This window comes from Pezoporus wallicus, unplaced genomic scaffold (genome assembly GCF_028554395.1).
Source record: "Pezoporus wallicus isolate ANWC-B61680 ecotype Strahan unplaced genomic scaffold, APGP_CSIRO_Pwel_v1 contig_5967, whole genome shotgun sequence".
Classification (NCBI taxonomy): domain Eukaryota; kingdom Metazoa; phylum Chordata; class Aves; order Psittaciformes; family Psittacidae; genus Pezoporus; species Pezoporus wallicus.
In genome coordinates, this window is record NW_026639377.1 from 2,090,610 (window position 1) to 2,096,529 (window position 5,920).

Below are 5,920 nucleotides of genomic sequence, written 5' to 3' on the forward strand. Positions count from 1 at the left end.
TAAGGAATGCCTATAGAGAGAAAGAAGTCACCTTTGCATCCCACTTAGATCATAGGCTGGATTAAGCTGAGCCAGGCATCAGGGCTATGGCCAATGACTTTATTGTCACATGAGACTACAGCCAAGCCCCCTTACAAATAATGCTTACCCAGTTTTGAAATCAGTGTGAACTGTCTGCAAAATGGCTGCAGAATGCAGAGCAATATTTTGCTTATTTGATTCTGTTTCTGTTACCCAGTTTCTTTTAAGGATTTAGCTGGCTGAAAGATTGAGATGCAATCAGCAAAACAGTCGTGATGACAGAACAAATGAAACCCACAGGTCTCAGTAACAAGCTTAGAGATCTTGTCCCAGAGGTGGTGACAGAGCGAATTAAACCCACAGGTCCCAGTAACAAGCTTAGAGATCTTGTGCCAGAGGTGAGCTCTTACTTTCTTACGAATTTGTCCAGGAAAAAAAATATATATATATATATATATATATATATATATTTAGTGTTGTCTCCATTTCTTCTGAGTTTTGGGCAACTGATTTGAGACATGGTTTCAACTGAGGATTGCAGAGAAATACCATGGCCTATATCCAGATCAGCTGGTCCATTGAGCTGCACCTATAAAATGGTCGGATTTTGGCTGCAAAATCTGCACGTCGTTCACTTACCCACTTGTTGCCAGCTTGAATTGCTCTGCACTGGTGCACAGAGCAGTGCCTGGAGGTGCATGAAGCATTGGTGATGTTCAGGCACAGGTCTCGGGCACACACCGCTGTGCCTGTGCTGCTGCTGTCCATATTCTGACAGATGAAGAAACAGAACAGTGACAATAATACTTTGTGCCCCCCAGCACTGCAGGAAACCATTAATCCAGAGACCATTTGCTCTTCATTAAAGGAAGATTGCCCTTGCAGTGGTGCAGTCTCATTTCATCATCTCCTTTTCCAACTTGTTCCTGACTTTCTGAACAACTGCATAGAAAATGATGACTTGAAAGAGGGTGGCATCTCTGCATAACATTTTGTCATTTCCTCTAATTTTCTGTCTCTGTTTTTCTAATCACTGTCAAGGCTGTCTTCAAGTCTCAATTGCTCTATTTTTTATCTAGGCCTCCACAAGCTATTACTATGGTAGTCTTTCTGTTCATTTTCCCATTATTTCTTAGATAAAACTTTCCAATTATTTTGTCTTTAGTTGAAAGACTTCACTGTTTCGAATTCACCCTGGGCAACTTCATTATTTTCTTTTCCAGCTCTCTCCTGTGTCAAATATGGGACCACTTTTCACCATGTCTCTCCAGTGCAGTTTTCTAACACAGTGATACGCTGTTTGATTTACATTTATTTCAATTGCTCATGGATTCCAATTAATTTGTGAAATTCATTTGTATTTTAAATGTGATGAACTGGAAATGTGGTGACCTTTTAAATGAGCAGAGGACATGGATAAGGCATCATTGTCACCCTGCCAACTTTGACCCCACGTTGCGTGCTGACAGAGCTATGTACTGTGAAAAGGCCTTGACAGAAATGCCTGATTTTTATTGATAAATGGGGCTAGTTAGAGGCAATTCTAATGAACTTGACACCACTGAATCAAAGAGCTGACCTTGATATCAGAATATTGTACTTCATTACAGAGAGAATACTGAAAATAAACACCTATTTTATAGGTGCTTATTTCTCCTATTATTCTCTAATCCTTTACGTTTCCAATGCATAAGTTATTATTAGAAGTATACCTGAATCAAAATAACAGCTTCAGATATTTTGGAAATACTTAGGTCTGGAGCTGAAAACAATATTTGCGTGTAATAATTGCCTCACTGGTTGATACAAACTAAATTTCAGGCTTAATTTTCTTGAAATTTCATTCATTCTTTTAACTTGGAGCCAAAACTGTTGCTTCTCAGATTCCTCTTGCAGTTTTCACTGTGAGGTGAGTGCTGCAGTGGGATGAACGATGCTGATTCACATTCCTTGGCCTGTGTGATGCCTGGTAATCAAATTCACATTCTTTCTGCAGGAGCCAGTTCTGGCAGGTATCAGGGGAGAGCAAAGCAGCATTTCTGGAGAAGGGAAAATGGGAGAGACCCAGCCTGTGTTTCCTGGGGTCCTGAAGCCTTCCTATGAGAGGCAGAGGTACCTCAGTCCTGGAGGATGTGGCTCCTGTGGGTAGATACAGCTCCCACCTGCCCATATGTAGACATGGGTTCTGAACTACCAGGAGCTTAAGGACTTGGAAGTCTGTAAGAACTGAATATTTAAAACATTGGGGATTTTATGTAGAAATTCAGAGATTTCCTAAAAATGCTGCTAAAGCCTAATGCAAGGGCTGGACATTTTTCAATATATATGCTTGCTCTTTCCACCTTTAGAAGGATCTATCACTTCTCCTACAAATTCCAGACTACAAATACTATGCTAAAATAGGATGAAGGTGCTGCAGGTGACTGGCCTCTTTTCAGTTTGCTTGAGAGATCCTTTTTAGAACAAATGATGTTCAGAAGGGGCCTCATCCCATGGCAAAAGGAAACACAATTAAGGGAAAAGAACTGCATTTTGGTCCTTGTGACCCTGTAGTGTTGGCAAATGCCCACAGCAGAAGTGTGACTTCAGCTTTCCTTGATGGCCCCAGCAGGGCTGACAAGGCCTATTCCTCTCTGTCAGAAACTTTATAGCCTGCTTTGAAAGTCCAAAAACTTTCTCTGCTGCCACTAAAGCCACATTTTAAGCTGTGAGAGGCTTGGATCTCTCCAGAAAACACAAATAGGTGTATGTCCTACCATGGTGCATGCTGTCTGGGACTTGTACCAGGCACACTGCTGCTACCCAGTATGTGTCTGGTTTCAGGTCATTAAAAGACATCAACCAATCTGTTACTTAGATTCCAATGGGTATGAATCAGAACACAGCCTCACCTGCTTCACATGCTGCTGTTCCCTCTGCAGTAGCTCTCTGTGAGATGGTACATGCCAGGAGTCTGCCAAATTTCAGTGGTGTTAAACTTCATGAGCTCATCAGATGACTCTGTTTCAAGGACATAAGAGACAGTTTGGTTTTCTTTCCCCGCCTCGTTACCTTACTCCTAGTCATTCTGTGCATCTTACAGGGTCTTTTGTAGCTTAATGCAATAAATGCTTTGCTAGCATGTTTCATGGTAACACACATGCACAGGTTTTGTGCTTCCTACCACCCGCCACTGTTCATTTACACCAGGAAACAACTTTGCTTCACAAATATATAAGAGAAAGTCATTGCTCAACGTCACTGTCTCCTGAGTAGTTATATTAAGAAACGTCTAATAGTGACCTGGAAAACAGGGAATTTGTTTTAAGTAAGTATTATTATCCTTCTGATGCAAGTGGCTAATGGAAGAATGGTGCTAGAGTCAGACATCCTGGATGAATTGTGTTCAGTCACATGTGCTGTTTCAAATGTGTTTTTTTTTAAATGACCAGCAGGAGATAAAAAGCTCACACTAGAATAATCTCTCACTGAGAAACTTGGAATAATTCAGGAGAGAGCTGAAGACTCTGTAGTTTCTGATATTTGGGGCATTTGTATTTGAATAATGCCAATTAAAAGTGGCCTTAGAAACAGCTGAAACAGGAAGAATTTCTGAGACCTGTGTTTCTAATCAGAGCTTGCTCAGAGCTCGCAGTCCCACAGCACCAAGAACTAACATGTTAAAAATGGCATGCACCTCTTTGATGACTTTTATTGAGTATTTTGTCTGTCTTGCATTGAATTTTTAGCTGTTCTGTAAGTGTGAACAGAATCAAGCAATGCTGCACAAGAAGCCCAAGAAGAAGGGTGCTACAAGGAGAGGTGATGGACTGGATGAAATTGGAGTCCTTCAGGGACCAAGACTCTGTAAAAGCTTTACAGACTCTGCACGATGTGACAAGGTCGTGCAGATGGAAGGTGCTTCCGGTGCTTCCTAACAAGCCTCTTCTCCTCTCTGCTGAAATAAAGAAGGGCTGATGCCTGTTCTCTGTTTGTGACACTACCCTTGTGTTAAACTGTTTTGTGTTGGGAGAAGGAGAGGGGAAGATCCATGGCATCGCCCTTCTTTCTCCTCCTGTGCTCACTAAAGGTCTTGCCTGAAAGCTGCCCTTGGGGAGACGGTGAAACTCAGGTAGATCATTGAGTTGTTTCATTCCAGGGCAATTCCTTTCCACTGACACCGGAGCCAGAGAGCTGCTGAGGTTCCACTTCAGCAGGAATTGACCTCAGGTCTCCCCAGGGAACACAACAAAGATCTTAGTGACCTCAAGTAATTGCAGTGAGACATGTCAGGATGCCAGGGGACCCTAGGGCCTAGCTCCTGAGCCCTGGGGGAGCCCCCCAGCTGTCATTTTGGGAACAAAGATGACCTCAGTGGAGGTCCTGATGCACTTTTGGTCCCCAACGGACCCTGGGGGCTCGCCCGGACAGCTCAGGGTCCCTCTGAGCAGCAAGGACAGGAAGGGCTGGCCCTGACCTGCCCTGTAGAGGAGTTTGGTGTCTGGGTGACTGGAAAGGATCTCAAGGAGCAAATATGGAGAAACAAATCACACACATGGAGGTTGAGGGCTAGGGCACAAAGTCAGCACTTACTTAGAGCCCAGGCACATACTGGGCCCTCACTGGTCATATAGGGTTACTTGAGGTCAATTTTACCCCAAAAATCTCAGCTGAGGGGTTACTTGAAGTCACCAATTAGCATTTGGAGTTACTAAAGGTCAACTTTACCCTAAAATTGTCTGAGGTCACCAATTATCATTTGTGGTTACTTGAGGTCACACATTAGTATATGAGGTTATTAAAGGTCAGCTCCTCCCCCTTCCCCATTTCTCCTCATTTCACCCAAATTCTCTCCTAAGCCCTGTGGTCTCCTGCACTCCAGCACCATCAGCCTGTGTTGGGGTCACCCATCCCTTTGGGCTCCTTTGCCAACGCCTTTAGGCTGGTGAGTCCTGCACAGGGGCTCTGAGGTCACCACTTGGACCATGGCCCTGCCCCATGCTGCTCCACCATCTCCTGCGTGTGTTGTCCCAGCACAGCCCCTCTCATGATCCCTTTGGGCCTCAGTTGTGCTTTGAGGCATGCTGGGGGTGATGGAGCTGCAGCTGGGATTACATCCCACAGCTGGGTTCACACCCTGCATTTTTTTATTTCAACATTTCATCCATTGTTATTCATGTCAATATTCACAAGCATGTTCATTTTGCTTCTAGCTGCTGCCATCCATGACTGGTGTAAGGCCTTCCCTTCACCCAACGCTATTTAACAATCCGTGTGTATTTCCAATTGCATTGGGAGGTGAAAGCAAATGCCTGACCTTTCCTTAAAATGCTGGGAGTGAGGGCAGGAAGAGCAGATGGGACTTAATTAGCACTAATGACCTTAGGAAGGATGATTTTCTCCAACCATCAAACTCCTGAGCCATGCTCTGTTTAACCAACTCAGACTTTCTAGACTTCATGGTCTGCTGTACAAATAAGAACACAAATACTCATGCAGGTGTCATAGATGTTTTTGTTCTAAACAGGGGAGATCACGGTGGATATTTGTAATTTGTGTAATAGTACGTACATAGACCCTGAAAAATTCAATTTAAAATGCACTTTCAACAGTGTAGGAACCTACACAAAGCCAACAGAACATCAGGAGTGTTACAGACTATGGATAATTCCTCTGACTACAACACTCTCTGTTATGTAACTGAATTGTGTTGAAGTGGCAGCTGCCATCACAGCTCACAGACACACACTGCAGTGCCATATCTTCTCTGTAGCACAGAATCCAAACCACATTTTCACTCATAGAGAGAAAACCAAACCCTGCTGTGCCAAGATCTCCTTGTCTTCAGGTGGATTCAGCAGGTACAGTCTGGAGGTGACTCTGCTCTGGTGAAGCCGTGTGGCAGTGCTGAGATGCAGAA

General features: G+C 43.7%; 1 long non-coding RNA gene across 1 annotated transcript; it reads left to right on the forward strand.

The window, feature by feature from the left end:
- Positions 1–246: 246 nt before the first annotated feature.
- LOC130601967 (uncharacterized) lies at positions 247–2,163 on the forward strand. Its single transcript, XR_008972781.1, has 3 exons — positions 247–293; positions 357–419; positions 2,018–2,163. It is a non-coding gene; the product is annotated as an uncharacterized LOC130601967 (long non-coding RNA).
- The last annotated feature ends 3,757 nt before the right edge of the window (positions 2,164–5,920 follow it).